At 44.5% G+C, this 16,299-nt stretch overlaps 1 protein-coding gene across 1 annotated transcript in view; it reads left to right on the top strand.

Annotated features, from left to right (window-relative positions):
• The window catches only part of SND1 (staphylococcal nuclease and tudor domain containing 1), a 426,272-nt gene that overhangs the window by 65,319 nt on the left and 344,654 nt on the right, over positions 1-16,299 (top strand). The window lies entirely within an intron of this gene.

The raw sequence follows: 16,299 nt of genomic DNA, 5'->3' as shown, positions 1-16,299 counted from the left end.
CAGGTATCTGCTTTGTAGCAGATGCTATGGGAATGCAGCAGGGAAAAAACTTTCATGGAATCACCCTCATGGAACTTTAATTTAAAACCTAGTAGGGGAGATACACAAGTAATTCCATTTATGTGAAATGCTATGAAAGAAAAGTTTGGAATTTATAAGAATGTCCAATCTGGGAAGGCTTCCTGGAGGAAGTGATGTGTAAAGTGTAAAGCCTCAAGGGTGACTAGGACTGAGCTAGGTAAAATGTGGGGAGAAGATAGTTCCTGACAGAAATGGCAGTAATGACAAGAGTTGGGTGAGTTTGGGAAGAGGGAATAATAGGCACTGTGGATAGTGCATGAGGGGTACGATGCCTGTGGTACAAAGTGTAGGCAGGGCCAGATCACACTTGTCCTGTCAGCATCTCAGGATACTCAGAGACTATGGGGTATTTTGTATGACTGGAATAGAGGGTAGTTAATGCTAGGGAGTAGTAAGAAATGGGTTTGGGAGTTAGGCAGGGGCCACATGCTGAAAACGTGTGCCATACTTTTAGATTTTTGTGTGAAGAATTTTAAACTAGGCAATGGCATGTTTGGATTTGAGTACTCTTGCGTTGGTGGCTTGCATTTACAAAACATGAAAGTAATTTGCATTTATAAGGGAAGATCATGCTAGATGAAAACTCATCTGTAGGAAGGAGTTGTGGTGTTTCTTTTGCTAAGTCCCAGTTGACCATGGCCCTGGGGGCAAATGGAGTGCTGACTACGAACTTGTGGAAGTTGTTCTAGCAATTTCTATGCAGGAGGATTCAGAGTTCTTTCCTTTCTACTAAAAGAATTCCCCAGATCTGTGCTTACTTTAAAGTTATCAGAGATTTACAATGTGGGTATCGGAATGTAAATCACCCGGGGATCCCAGTGAATCCATAACTTCATGTATGTAATGACTGGGAGAGCAGGCATCTGCTTGGAGTCTTTGGTTTTTAATATTCTTTACTGTATACCATCTGTTCTTGTAGCTACAAGGGGAGTCCAGTCAAATACTCAAGGCATAGATGTTGGGGCTGGGACCTCTGTTAACCCATATGGTGCCCTTGTGCAAACTAGAGAGGGGTGCCCCCTTCTTCCAGGGCACCCCTTGTCAGGGCACATGGCTTGGCAAGCAGAATGGCGGTTGAATTTCAGCTCCCATTCAGCCTCTGTCTCCTTGGCCAGTGCCCTTGTGCACAAGAATATATGGCTGTCCTAGTTAGAACAGGGCTGATTAGAATCTCCAGTGAAAATGTTGGTATGTTTGGGGAATTGAAATGGTCTTGTAGTTGCAGAAATGCGGCACGCTTGAGGATTGTCCGGAGACGACGGATGGACTGCGGAGGGCCTCAGATGAGACACTTAGATTGCCTTCTGCCTCATCTGGGGGAAACTTTCTGAAGATGATTGACTTTGAAATGGAGAAAAAGATAATCTTACAGTTTATGGTTTTGGAGCCTGTTGTATGGTATTAGAGCAGAGTGGGAGAAGGTGCAGGTTAAGGAACTGGAGGAGTAGGTGAACAGGGAAGCGAAAGTGTTAGCATGACCTTCCTCAAGGGCAGGCAGATGGCGGGCAGTGTCTCCTGCTGCGGGCTAGGCCTCCCTACAAGCTCCCAGATGACGACCCAATGGGGCTTGCCCTTCAGGTTAGGAAGGGGAGATTCTTTTAATGGTTATCTTCCCCAAACCCTAACAACTCTAAAAACCTGTCATTGACTTAATATAGATCTTCCAAGACATCTATACATTGTGGGGATAGTAGGGCAAATGGGATTTTCCTTTTTTGAACACAGAGACAAGTTCATTTCTCTTAAATTATACATGAAGGCAAGGAGGTTTTGCCCAAGGCTAGCCGTATACTCCACTCCCCTTTTTTGGGTTACTTTGTAATGCAGCCAGAGGAAGGGCTCTGGACAAAACAGGATGATCAAAGGACCTGTTTTCATCCTAGGCAGCTGCTTTCCAGTAATATCCAGGAATTCATGGGTAGCCATTACTCCCAGAGTTTGGTTAAAACTGAATTTTTTGCTGGAAAGTTTGTCAGGAGAGTTAAAAGCAAGGATGTGTAATATTTTCCTCAAAGATTACAGTTAGATAGATGCCTGATGCTGTTGATTCTACTGCTGTGGCATTGATGCTTCTGGATTATTTAGGGTGAATCCAGTGTCAACTCTTTGCGATCTTAACTCCTTCAGGCTGAGGGCCATTTTGGACACCGATGTGTGGTGTTCCTGAGTACCTAAACACGTATCAGGGTTTCTCTATAAAGGTATACTGGAGTTTGTTTTATGCAGTTGTTTGCTGCAGAGAGACAAGTGCTAAGTGTTGGAGGAAGACTGTGGCTTTTCTGAGCTACTGCCTTAGAGGAGACAACACACTGTGTAATCCCAGGACTTCTAGAGAGCATTTGACTTTGATCCGACATTGGAAAATATAATGCTCCTGGTGCCCAGGGCTGCCATGGCTTTGTGTTACACTTGGAGTGTTAATGACAAAAGATACCCCTCTGGCATCTGATGAAGGGGCTGACTTTTCCCCCCTTAAAGTTGGTTTGGCCTGCGTAGTGCTGTTGTGGTGGACAAAGATACAGAGCTGGAATTTACCTCGAAAAAGGTACGTGATTTACCCAACGCCCAGGTGTTAAGTGTAGAAAGTTTGCTTTTAGTTGCAAGGCTTTTTTCCTCAAACTCCTGTCTATAGAGTCTCTCTCTCCCTCTTTCACACATGCGTGTACACACACACACACACACACACACACACACACACACACACCTTCAGCTTGGGCCTCTGGGAAGTGTGGAAACCTGAAGGTGGAGCCTTTCCCCTGACCTCACAAACCTATGCTTTCAGTTTGTATTTGATTCTATCACCTTATCTTTCAGCCTCCTCCCTATGGAATTTACCACATAAATGTTCTTTCACAGCAGGCCTCTAAATATTTAGTCGTGGGCACCAGAGGATCAGTTTTGTTAAAGCTGTAATCTGCCTAATCTCCCAGTGTCCTTGCTGCCTTTTTTTGGGGGTGTTTGTTTCCCAGGCCCGACCCCACGGGGTCTCTTCTGTAGGCACTCATGGTTGACAAGCTGCAGGTAGGCCCGTTAGTGATGCCCTGGGATTCCTAAGGGCGTTTTCTCAGAGGCAGGGCAGTTTCGGGTGCTAATAACTCCATTTGTTGTACAGGGCCCCAGGGTGCTTTGCCATTTAGACACGATTAAAAGCGGTTCTCAACCTATTCCCTTCAGTTGAGATTTTTGAAAGCAAGATGACTGGTCCCTCTGGACCCTAAAGCAGACGATGCTGCCACTGAGATGCACACCAACAGAGAGCTGTGGGGCCGCAGTCCCTAAGTGAAGCCAGGGCAAACCAATAAACCCATTGACTGTGATCTCGCGCATGGGACTGGGAGCATAAGGCAAATAGCAAATTAGAGCGGGACTCCAGCTTGGCATTAAGGACCTTGGAGAAAAGCAAAAGCTCTTTGAAATGGATATAGCATTTCACCGGTTTCCAATGGAGAGACTTGGGGACTGCAGCAATGTGATCAAAAGACGTAGAATATGTCAGAGCGCTGGCAGAGGCATTCTGTACCAGTTTCCGATTTGTTTGATCTGGGCGTTTTTGAGAAGAACACTTGAAACCTCCTTTGTGAGAGGATTGAAAAAAATTACCATTCGGAGACTGTGGGTGGGTCTTAGCTCATCTATTTAAGATTCAGGATGTACGTACTCTGTCATTTTTAAAAGATTAATTCCTGTTCCTCTGCTGGGGAGGGCACTGGGGGCAAGCCTGACTCTTCTTGAGGTCAAGACATTTGCTATCTGGGTAGATAGCAGGGTTCCTCAAAATGTGAATTATAACTGGGAAAAGACAGCAATTGCCTGTTTCCCTTTGATTTACCTTCTTCTCCATATTACTACTTAAATTTTCTTTTGTTTCCTTTAGTTAATGCATCCCCTTTCTCATGATTTTGCCTTTCCCCTTCCAATAATTTTTGTAGGATTTGAACAATCTCGTGGGGCCTGGTGCTTAATCCTTCCCCGAACCATGTGCATTTACCTTTTTCAATCCATCTTCCTCTCTTTCTTCTCTCTCCATTTAATCATCACTATTACACAGTTCTATATTTTCAATTTATCTAAATCTTCCAAGTGCTAGCGTGTTCATATTTCTTGCCTCTTTTCAGTCCTGTGAGCTGCAGTAATTCTCTGTTGTTTCCAGAGTTGGCAGCACCATCATATTTACTGTCCTGTGATCATTTACCATAGCTGCTGTGCTGAGGTAACGGTCTTTCTTGCCCTGGTTCTTGAAAGCTCCTTTAGGCCAGAGATTTCCATACCCACAGTCTTTCCCTCCTCTGTCTCATCCTTTACTGTTACTTATGTCCAGCCCGCTTTTGGTTACAAAGCCTAAACTCCACTGTGAGCCAGAGTGAAACTGGTTTTCTCAGCTTCATACCCCTCTCTTTCAGAATCTTGCAGAGTGCTGTGAATGCAGCAGGTGTTTAGTAAATGTTTATATCAAAAATATATGCTGAGGCTTAAGACCTAATGCATGTATTGCTTTTGAGTGGCATCATTGTTATCCAATCCATTTGACTGCTGCCTATAGTCATTCCAACTTGAGGCAGCATGTCCTGGTGTTGAAAGGTCCTGGGAGGGAGTGTTTTTTTCTCCTTCCTAATTGGATTGCTTGTTGTTGTTTTTTGATGTTTGTTTATTTTTGAGAGAGAGAGAGAGAGAGCACTTGCACAACAAGTGAAGGAGGGGCGCGCGCGCGCACACACACACACACACACACACACACACACACACACACACACACAGAATGTGAAGCAAGCTTCAGGCTAGGAGCTATCAGTACGGAGCCTGATGCGGGCTAGAACCCATGAATCGTGAGGTCATGACCTGAGCTAAAGTCGGACACTTAACCAACTGATCCACCCAGGTGCCCCTTGGATTGTTTGTTTTGATAGCCAGGTTACCCATGGCTTCCTTTTCTGTAGGCACTTCCTCTTTCCCACTCCCAGGTTTCAACCTAGTTGATGCATTTGGATTGCCTAGCCCTGCCCCTTTCTGAGCCCTGGTTTTCCTCATACTGGCATTCCATTAGTATAGTATGGACTGGGTTCAGTCCACCAGAGGGGCTAATCTCAGGATTTTAAGTGATTTTGCGGTTGGTCCCCAATTGCCTTTCTTTTAACACCTCCACCCTTATTCAGGCTTTCCCAGATATCTTTCCTTCGTGGCAGTCCAGGTGTCTTGATTCATTGGAGTTTTTAGGTGCATTTTTCCCCGAAGGCTATATATTTTTTTACTGTTGTCGACCTTGTTGGTTGTCAGATTATTTCTTTGCTTGGAACTAATTTTAAAATCAATTAGAGAGCTTTCCCTTCGTCTTTCTCTTTTTATTTATGAGATACTGATTGCAGAGCTACCTACACTGTGTTTAGATAAATTACGTTTTTTTTTTTTTCCCACATAACATTTATATTCAAGGCAAGTTTAGTGCAGTCATCAGTGCTTTCGACTTCTGCAGGCCAGGGCTGTAGGTTTCATTCCTTGGTGGGCTAATTAGCTTTTTACTTGGAAAATTTGAGTTAGTTCAAAAACCAAACATTTCAGATCCTCATGTCCTATAGGTGCTATGGATCTAGGAAGTTATTTTTATTAGGGAAGTGTTGATAATTTTAGAAACGGAATTTCTAATCTTGACCATTTGGTGTATGTTGTGGTCACAAGGTGGATTTCAGACCAGATGATAGATTATGGAGGAAGAAGCCTCATTTCATGTCACTGCTTTGGAAAAGGCTTTTCAGAACTGAAACTAGAAGGGGAAGCTGAAGGACACAGATGCTTGCTTTTTTTCCTAGTAAATGACAGGTCTATTGCTTAGGCATATTTTTGATGTCACTTTTTATTTCAGCCCTTCTTTGAAAAGCTCCGGTCACTTTCTGGGTTGTTCACATTTCAGAGGCCTTCGTTTCACCATCTAGTCTGGTTTTGGCTGCAGATGCCTTTGCCTGGTTCATTGTTGTGTGGTGGCCACCCTGGCACATTGCTGTCCCACAGGAGGGTCTCGAGAGAGAGAGAGAGAGGCCAGTTGATATGCTCTCCCTTATCCGTGTTTCACTGCATTGGGTCCTTCGTGAGGCTGAGTGGAAATCTCCTCTTTATGTGGCATCTGCTGCGTCTTTGTGTTCAGACGCTGGTCCCAAAATTTGGTTCCTTCTGCTGTCCTGCTGATTCTGGATAACCCACACAGTGGCTGCCTGTAATTTCTAGTTTCTGCTTTGTAAAATGCTTTTTCTCTTCCCCATTCCCTCCCCGCCCTTCCCTACTAGGTTTTTCCAGTTTGGTTTTTCTGCATCAGGTAGATTCCTCATTTCTTCACATCTATTGCTAGCTCACATAGTTGATACTTACATGTTTGTTGCATAATGGCTTATTTCATTCTCACTGGATGTCTTTTCAGTCCTTGTTCATAATTTGGGAATGGGGTATGGGCAGAATACACCAACACTTGATTTTCGGAGTCTGTAGCTCTACCATTGGTAGGACATTTTTCTCATCCTTACTAGGGAGGCTGATAGGATTGTTTGATTTTCTGTGCAGTTATCTTTTGTAAGGTGGCCTGGAATTAGGAGAAAGCCACATTCTTATTCATATGGAGCTGCCTTTAGCATCTGCTTATCCAGCTGGAGGGGCTTGTTTTAGAAACACTGCCTTGCAGAAAGCTGTAGGTGGATCTCTGTGGAAGGGCTGCTGGTGTGTTGCATGCCCTGGGCTCCCTTTGCAGCCTGCCTGCTCCCTCGGGCTCTGGCTGGAGGCTGGTCCCTATGGGTGGGATGCAGTCTGTACTGTACTCCCTGTCCTTCTAGGACCCTTTTTCCTTTTTACCTCTTAGCTCAGCTGCTGTGCGTAAGCGCACTGTATTCCGCATGGGGGAACTGGCAGGTGGCTCCGTTTTCTGGTTTTGGCCACTGGGACAGCCAGGAGTATCAAACCAGTTTGTTCTTTAAGAAGAGGGAGACTTGGGGCCCCTGGGTGGCTCATTTGGTTAAGCGTCCGACTTCGGCTCAGGTCTTGATCTTGCGGTTTGTGCGTCGGGCTCTGTGCTGACAGCTCAGAGCCTGGAGCCTATTTCGGATTCTGTGTCTCCCTCTCTCTCTGCCCTTCTCCCACTTGTGCTCTGTATCTCTCTCTCTCTCTCTCTCTCTCTCTCTCTCTCTCTCTCTCTCTCTCTCTCAAAAATAAATAAAATGTAAAAAAAAAGAAGAGGGAGACTTGACATCACTCAAAGCAGCGTCTTTTATTTATTTCTTATAGAGGAGAAAGAAGTTATCCCAGTCCTTTGCTATTCTTTGAGTGTGTATTAAACTAACAGCTCAGTGTTTTCCTCAGGAAAACATCCAGGGTTCCTCCCTGTCATTTGGGCCGGGCTCTGTCTCGCCTTCGCAGATTGCGTTGTGGTGCGGCCGCCTCACTGTTAAAGCTTTTTGGCTTCACCGCCTACCCCCACCCCCTTCCAGTCCTCTTCTCTTGGAGGAGTGAATGGCTCTTTCAGTCTAGACACTCCTGTTTGCATACCAAGTTATAATTATTCTGGAGGTGCTTATACTCAGTAATAGCAGAGTTCAGAAAAATGTCCGCTTCCCAATTGAAAAATCATTAAGCTGCTTTCAGTTTGTACCAGCGTTTGGGCTCCATGTTGTTGTTGTTTTTTCTTCAGGTAGAATTAACATAGTTCCAGGTGTACAATATAATGATTCAACAGTTTTGTACATTGCTCAGTGGTCATCAGGGTAAGTATAGCCTTAAGCCCCGTTCTCTCTTTCTCCCATCCTCGCACCCACCTCCCATTTGGCAACCACCACTTTGTTCTCTGTAATAAGAGTCATTCGTGTTGTTGTTGTTGTTCTTTTTCTTTTTTCCTTTGTTTCTTAAATTCCAGTGAAATCATATGGTATTTGTCTTTCTCTTACTTATTTCACTTAACATTATTTTCTCTAGTTCCTTCATCCATGTTGTTGCTAATGGCAAGATTTCATGCTCTTATGGCTGGATAATATTCTTCTGTGTGTGTGTATATATATATATCTCACATCTTTATCCATTCATCTCTGGATGGACACTTGGGCTGCTCCCATTATTTGGCTATTGTAAATAATGCTGCAGTAAACATAGGGGTGCATGTATCTTTTTGAATTAGTGTTTTTATTCTCTTTGGGTAAATACCCAGTAGTGTAATTACTGGATCATATGGCACTTGTATTTTTAATTTTTTTGAGGAATCTCTGTACTGATTTCCACGGTGGAAATGTTATTATCCGTGTTATTATTAGGTATCTATAAAATACAGCAGGTAGGGGATAGTCATTGGAGCTCTGTTAGGATAGAGACATCTCTGTAAAAGATACAGATTGGTCCCAGGTATCTGACATGGTAGATGGAACCTGACAAACTGAAAATTCAGTGTAAAAATCCTACAGCCTTTCATTTCTTACCCTCATCACCCAGCGAGAAATGAATTCTGAGGGCAGAAGCTGATGGTGTTGAAGATCTCTGTCCTGGAATGTAATCGAATGTGCTCAGGTGGAAACATGCTCTCTCCTTGCTGCTGTGCCCGCCTCAGAGTTGGCTGCCTGCAGACTTGGGCCTGATGCGGCTCCTTTCTCCTCAAGCACAGTATTTTCCCCACCTTTGGTTCTCCAGAGTTTTAATACAGGCCGGTGCCTGTTCTTTTGTTTGTTTACTTTTGTGTTTTGACTTGGAAAGCTTTCTGAAGTACCTGAACGGTAAGAGTATTGATTTGTGCTTCTGCTACTTTAGCTCTCATTCTGATTTCTTTCAGTTAATCTCCACCCCCAGCTCACGGCCCCCCCCCCCCCCCGCTATAGTTCTTCCCATCCCCTCCCCCCCTCCCATTATGTCTCTCCTCAAGTACAGAGAGAGAGTTTGTAAACTTTGGTTTGGATGAAGAAGTCGCTTCTGGCGCACACAGTTTGGTCACTCCATTACCTGTTACTGCACTCCTCACACAGGAGCTTGTGGCTGCTCCCTGTGCCCCCCTGCTCTTCAGTGTTACTCTGACAATCTCTGTGCTATATTTTGGATGCTGCATGAACCTGTGAGTGAATGCTTACCATTGTTGAAGTTCACTGTTGCCCTTAGCTGCCTTGCTTTGGGGTTCACTTGCTTTGGAGTGGCACCTTTAACCTGAATTCAGTAAAAATATTGATAGCAGCCAAACTGGATTGCTCTAGTTTTCTTGGATAACCACATTTAATTGCTTATTAAATATAATTTTATGTTCTAGGAAACTGCATTTGCTCAATTTAAGCTAGGCCGATATCCTTCCGCTCCTAGAATTTACATAAATTGATACCTTCATTGGTCAAATGCCTAAATCTATAGCTGATTGATATTGATTTGAAGAAGTTGCCTCACTGATTGCTTTAGAGTCTTTGCCTTCATTTTATTAAAAAAAAATTTTTTTTTAATGTTTATTTTTGAGACCGTGCGTGAGCAGTGGAGGGGCAGAAAGAGAGGGAGACAGAATCTGAAGCAGGCTTCAGGCTCTGAGCTGTCAGCACAGAGCCCGATGCGGGGCTCGAACCCGTGAACCGTAAGATCATGACCTGAGCTAAAGTCAGATACTCAACTGACTGAGCCTCCTAGGCGCCCCAAGTCTTTGCCTTTTAATGAGTGCTTGAGCCTGTACAGTGTGCTTGCAGTAGGACAGAGTTTTCCTTCTTTTGGCTTCTTTGTGTTAAAATGTTATTCATGACACTTGCTGGAGAACAGTAAGATACACCTAATTCGTAACCGTTGTGATAGGTGTAGGGGCCAACAATGGGGTTTGGCAGTGGGGAAAGAGCTTGGGTTCTGAGTCCAAAAAGGAAAAGTGGGAATTTGTCATCAAGGAGCAGGGTGGGGTTGGGGGTGGTGGAGGATGAGGAACCCAATTAGATATCGAGAGTAATCAGATATTGAGGGTGGGGAAATTGGGCTAAACTGACTTAGCGGGATTCTTGGCAGAATTGGACAATGCAGAGATGAACAGAGTTCCCAAAAGTCAGGGCCCTAGCTGAGAAGGGAGTTCAGAGGAGCCTGAGTAGAATTTGGTCAAGGAGAGAATCTTTGTCATTTGTGGTGTCAAGTTTTACCCTTGCTATCTGTAACTAGTGGTAGAAAGTCCACTTCTTGAGAGACTGTAAGGTTCTCTTCCTTGGTGCCTGTGGGAGAAAACAGGCTTTAGACCATTGCAGCTTCGGATACTTTCCCCAGCTGCTTTCTTGCTCCGTCTTTCACTGCCATCTTTAGACTTTTCCCTCTCTCTAGCTTGCTCCTCAGTATTAGTATCTTTGGCGGTGGGCGGGAGTAATAGGGAGCAAAGAACTAAGGAAATGGTTTTATTTTCCTTTTTTCCTTTAACCGTAACTCCACAATGACCATGTCTTTTCTGCCCGGCTGTAATCTCCTGCCATGGCTAGTTCAGGGATGCAGAGCCCCGCATCATAGTAGAGTCCCTGAATTTGATGCTGCGGGAGACTTGGGGATGTGCAATCTAAGGAAGCAGTTTTGGACTCTCCCGTCCTCGTACTTGCATATCTTACAGCATCGCGGTGGTACTGAAGTGCCTGGAGTCCAGAAGCTGGGCAGTAGGAACTCCTCCCTTGCTCTTTCTGGCTGCCATTTGACTCTGATACATCTCTCTCTCCCTCTGTCCCCTTCCCTGTTAGGAAAATGATGCTTGTGTGTGTGGTTCTAAGGTATCCCCTGATAGGAAGTTCTACAAGGGGCACATCATTTGATTGTTAACTGTCAAGTTCACTTACAGTATGGCTGCTAACACTGTTGCTTCTCGTTTGCTACAAACAAGCTCTGTCTTTCTGGGTTTGCCCAAGATTCCAGCAAGGACAGAGATTGAGTGGATCCCTGTTGATGCCATGTCTTTTGATTGAATAGCAACCTTGGAATGCGTACAGGGTTCTGCCCCTGCCCTCTCCTCCTTGTTTCCCTTCCCCTGCCCCGCCCTAGCTCAGATACAAAGATGTGTGCCCCTTTGAGTCACCATGAAATCCAAGTGAGAGCATTTCTCCTAGAGTAGAGGCTAAGTCAGTTTTTCCTAGGGTATGGTTTGTAAGCTCCTTGTGTTAGAATCCCTGTGGTTAGAGCCTGGTGGGTTCATTTTTCACACTTGCCAGGTGTTTCCATTGTACTTCCACTTGAGGCTACTGTTCTAGATTAGTGTTCCTAGCAGTAGGAAGGTGGAGCTTTACCAAGGCTGGCTGTCCAGGATTTTGGTCACTGAGAATATAATTTTTCTTTCCAGAAGCAGACTTAGGTGTGGTAACATCTCTGCTGTTTCCTGTGTGAGCTTTTCTTCCCCCCAGGTCCCAGAGCCAACCGCAAACCAGATATATCCCTTCTTAGCTTAGAACATCTCTTGAGGATTCTGACGAAAGGAGATAGGAGAGTTCTGTCTGAAGACATTTATCTGCGTCAGAGAGCAGGGCTCTTTGGGGAATAGTGGAGTTTCTTGGGGTTTATTACATACGATTTGAGCCAATGTTAAGTTTAGGTGGGGCCTGTTCACAGTTTCTGGGTGAATTTCATGACAAAAAAATGAAAAGATTTATGAAGTGCCTTGTTAGATCTGGTTCACACCTCACGTGCCATCATATTAACTGAACTTGGTACGCGGAGGAAAGGGTGCAGGGTAAAGAATGGGCTTGCCTTGGGCGTGTCCAAGCAGCCCTCGAATGGCTGGTACGTAATGGCACATACGGAGGGCCAGAGCCCTGACTGCCGTTCAGGATACAGCACAGCAGAATCCTGGAGTGCCTTCTGAGTTGTGACAGGTGCACAGCAGTGCGTGGTGCAGGTGTAGTGTTGGGCGATGATGACTCTGTATTAAGACTGATGAGGGAGGAGGAAAGCTGGTCCATTTTTTAAGGCCTTACAGAAGGTCTTCTCAGCTTAGCTGCTTTCTAGGGCTAGCTCTGAGCTTTACAGGCTGTGAAATGCTGTCTGTTATACTGGTTAACTGATTTTGGCTAAAGGAACTCCCAAAGATGTGATTTGTAAGTCCGTTTGTGGATTTATTAATTTATGATGCAAAGTCCAACTGCCAAACAGACCAGGATGTTCTGATGGGTGAAAGTGTTCTCTTTCTTGTGGAGGAAGTTGGTTTATTGTTTACAGAATTGGAGTGAAGGGGATTGCTGGAGACCGAGGAAGGCTGAGGGGCCCTGGATGCCTGTGTGGCCCAGGTCCATTTCCATCCCTGTCAGGTCAGGAAACTTGAGGCTTGGGAAGACCAGAGTTTGCTCAAGGCTTTTTCTCTGGTAAGTGGAGGAACCAGGATTCTAACAGAGGTCTGTGTTACCTGTCTCCAGATGTGCTGCATGGACTTTCATGTTGCTGGGGTAGGCTAGTGACCCTCCGCCTTACACACTGTTGTGGTAGGGGGACTTCTCTGTACACTCCCATTTTCCAGAATTTCTGTCATCTGCCAGAAGCTGCAGCTGGTTGTCTTTGTTTAGCTTTCTTATTTCAATGTATTTTTACAAATTAAAGTATTTCCTGCAACCATTTTGGAGGTACCATACTTTATATCAGGAGATTCTAATTTATACTTCGAACGAGTGTTTAACATCAGAAAAATATATCTCCATATTCTTGTCTCCTGTATGAAGTTTTTCTGGCAATAATCTTGCTGTTTAGAATGGTCAGGCCATCCCTATGAAGAGAGAAGAGATTGGATAATAAGGACTCTGAACACCAGTCCTTTTTGTACAGCCCTGTGAGCATTTGCTTGTATATACTTCATTATTTTCAGTGTTTTTTTATTAAAAAAATTTTTTTTCAGTGTTTATTTATTTTTGAGAGAGAGAGAGAGAGAGAGAAAGAGAGAGCATGTGCGAGAGAGGGGCAGAGAGAGGGAGACACAGAATCCAAAGCAGGCTCCAGGCTCTGAGCTGTCAGCATAGAGCCCAATGCGGGGCTCAAACTCACGAACCGTAAGACCATGACCTGAGCCGAAGTTGGAATGCTCAGCCGACTGAGCCACCCAGGCTCCCCCATTATTTTCAATATTTAATGTTCATTTATTAAACCCATTAGATGGATGGCTTAGGCTTCTGATTTCATCTAAATTTTCCACCTTAAATATTTTTTCCTTATTATAGGTGATACATTTATTTACTAAGTTTTGGGAAATTTAAAGAAGAAAATACAAATTAAATCTTACCATCTAGGGGCAGCATCACCACTGTTAATATCACGGCCTTCTCACCTGCTTCTTTGTGTTCGTGCTTCGTAACTGAGCATTTCTGTTGGCCTTTAAAAAATTTCCAAGGTTATTAAGTAACCTCCACACCCAACGTGGGCTCAAACTCACAACCCTGAGATCCAGAGTCTCATGCTCTTCTGACTGAGCCAGTAAGGCGCCCCTCCAGAACATGATTTTTAATGACTGTGCAGTTTTTAAAAATGTGGATGTACCAAATCTGTTTCCACTAATTTTTCTGTGTATAAATTATTTTGAATTTTTATAGCTGTTATATCTACATTCTTTTTTTTTTTTTCAATTTTTTTTTTCAACGTTTATTTATTTTTGCGACAGAGAGAGACAGAGCATGAACAGGGGAGGGGCAGAGAGAGAGGGAGACACAGAATCGGAAACAGGCTCCAGGCTCTGAGCCATCAGCCCAGAGCCTGACGCGGGGCTCGAACTCATGGACCGCGAGATCGTGACCTGGCTGAAGTCGGACGCTTAACCGACTGCGCCACCCAGGCGCCCCAGTATATCTACATTCTTAAAAGAGAAAATTTGCCTCAAAGAATGAAAAGGTCCGCTCAGATCGGAGGTAGCTCTTGGGCAAGTTGTGCTGTAGTACAATGTAAGATACATGTTCCCACAGGGGCTGATATTTAGCCCCACTGGCAGTACACTCTCTAATCAGCTAATTCCTTATCTATTTGTGTTATTTAGAAGCAGGCTGTGATCCAGGCCCTTTGTGTTTGTTGCCAGGATGGCTCTCTCCCCCAGCTGAACTTGCTGCATCTGAAATAAAGGGTAGAGTAGATGGTAAATCTTCTCCCGGGGACCACTGCTCTTTTCTGTTGCCCAGACTGGGATCTGGTGAGACACTTTAATGGGAACACAGAGGCTCCCATGGCAGCTTTGTGAGTGCAGCCTGCAGTATTTGTTTCATCCCCTGAGCTGCTCTGTCAGTGACTTCCACAGTGCCACGTGCTTGTGAGTATTGGCACAATTACATTGCACCCTATTGTGATTAAAAACAATTATCCCACAAATAAGTGTATGTAAAACAGCTATATTTAATTAAAAAGCAACAGCACTGATGTCCAGCAGATACTAAAATCACTATTGCTAATTTAAAGGAATATACCAGGCCCCATCTTGAGGAGGGGATGCTGCCCGCTCAAGGTTGGCAGGAAATGAGTCAAATGGGATTTCTGCACAACCCTTCTGCCTGTCTGTGTGGGGAAACCTGAGCACTGGCAACAGAGTCTTGTTTGATCGCAAGAAGTGGAATGGTATTTACAGGGAGTTAGGGCTCAAATTGTTGAGGCCGTAAGCTACAGTCAGCATCACAAATATTCTTTCAGGCAAAAAGGCAGCCATTGACAAATGCAGACGCAGGTACAGTGAACTATCTGTGTTCCGTGTCACTCAGCAATTGAAGTGCTGCATTCTTTATTGGCTAAAAACTGGTTTGGTGCCTTGGGAGCATAGAGCGTCTTATGATACACCAACCCAGAAGTTACAATAACTCTTTGTATGGCTACCATCTTTATGGCATAATCAGAAGACACTCTCAGAGCCTCTAAACTGTTCACATGCACAATTTTGCATTCTTTTTTCTGATGATTTTTTTGTCTTTTCTCTGAAGGTTAGTACTTGCTGTTGGCAGACCCCCACCCCCAAGCTGAGGACTGGCACGTTTCCTTACTCCCAGCGTGTTGTCCCAGCAGCTGGCAGGATAGCTCTGGCCGCACATGAAGCTGTTTCTTTAAGGATCACCTGTGTGTGTGGGAGAACTCCATCAGCAGAAGGTTAGAGGGCCCCAAATGAAAGTTACATATATTTACAGTTTTTTTAAACTCTGATCCTTTTCATATCTGTCCTTCAGAGAGGATCATCTCTTCAGATAAATGTGGTCTAGGGACCCCAGGAGACTAGGGAGAACGGAGGGAGAAGAGCTGAGTCACTGGTCTCTGACTGTAGGAGGTGCTCTGTATGATCCCAGGGGTGGTCTTCACTCTTTTCACAGCTGCCTTCCTGCTTCTACTTGATAAACTCTCCCTGTTCCCCTCCAACTGGCTCTGCAGAGCCAGCTGTAAGAGCCAGTAGAGGGCTTTGGAAGGGCACTTACAGGGTTAGTTGTGTTGAGTGGAGATATTTTAATTTGTGCACAGGTGTGTAGCTTGGCGTGGCATTGGCTCCCTCTGGTTTGATTCCAATGAAACTGGGAGTGCTGGGTTTGTGCTGAAGTGTCTGCAATTTCAGGAAGGGAAAGAATGAGTTCAGGGCTGGTGATCATCTTGTGATATTGTGTCATTCATATGGGCCCTTCCCCATGGTTCTGAAGAAGAAATTAGAATATTGGTCATTTGAAAAAGTAATTTTAACTCCTAGCCACCCTGCTACACTTGAGTAACTTCTGGAAAGTGTAATATTTTACCCAAATCCCATTAAATGTTAGGCACTCTTTCTACATTCCCTTTACTGTCCTTTAACTGATTAGTGAAATATTTATGTGGACCCAGAAGGCTGGTTTATTTATTTTATTGTCTTTTTTAATAACCTGCCTCTCCCTCGTGCTGGGTGCTTTCTGAGACCCAGACAACCACCATGATTTCTTCTGCCCTCCCTTGGCCTGTATCCGCAGGGAACTGATTTTAGCTTTCCTGGCTTTGATGAAGCCTCTAGCTGTCCCTCCCCCTAGGTGGGTGGTGATAAATCCACCCCAGATGCCTCCACCAATGGACAGTGTAACTCATTTTAGGGTATATAGCAGATCAGCGGATAAGACTCAGCATTCTTTCTACCCCCGCAGTTCCTAGGGAAAACCATGGAAGAGATGCCACATGTGAGAATGGACTTGGACCTCTTGCTCTGGGAGCCTTTCTTGTCCTAGGTCTGGGGGGTTGGGCCATGGTTAGTTAATTGGCCAAGGTGCTTTAGAAATTTTTAAAAAAAATTTGTTTAAAGTTTATTTATTTATTTTGAGCAAGTGAGAGGGAGAGCTGGGG

This window comes from Herpailurus yagouaroundi, unplaced genomic scaffold (assembly GCF_014898765.1).
Source record: "Herpailurus yagouaroundi ecotype Mexico unplaced genomic scaffold, PumYag 100, whole genome shotgun sequence".
In the NCBI taxonomy this organism is placed as follows: Eukaryota; Metazoa; Chordata; class Mammalia; order Carnivora; family Felidae; genus Herpailurus; species Herpailurus yagouaroundi.
This window is presented reverse-complemented; position numbering and strand designations above follow the sequence as displayed.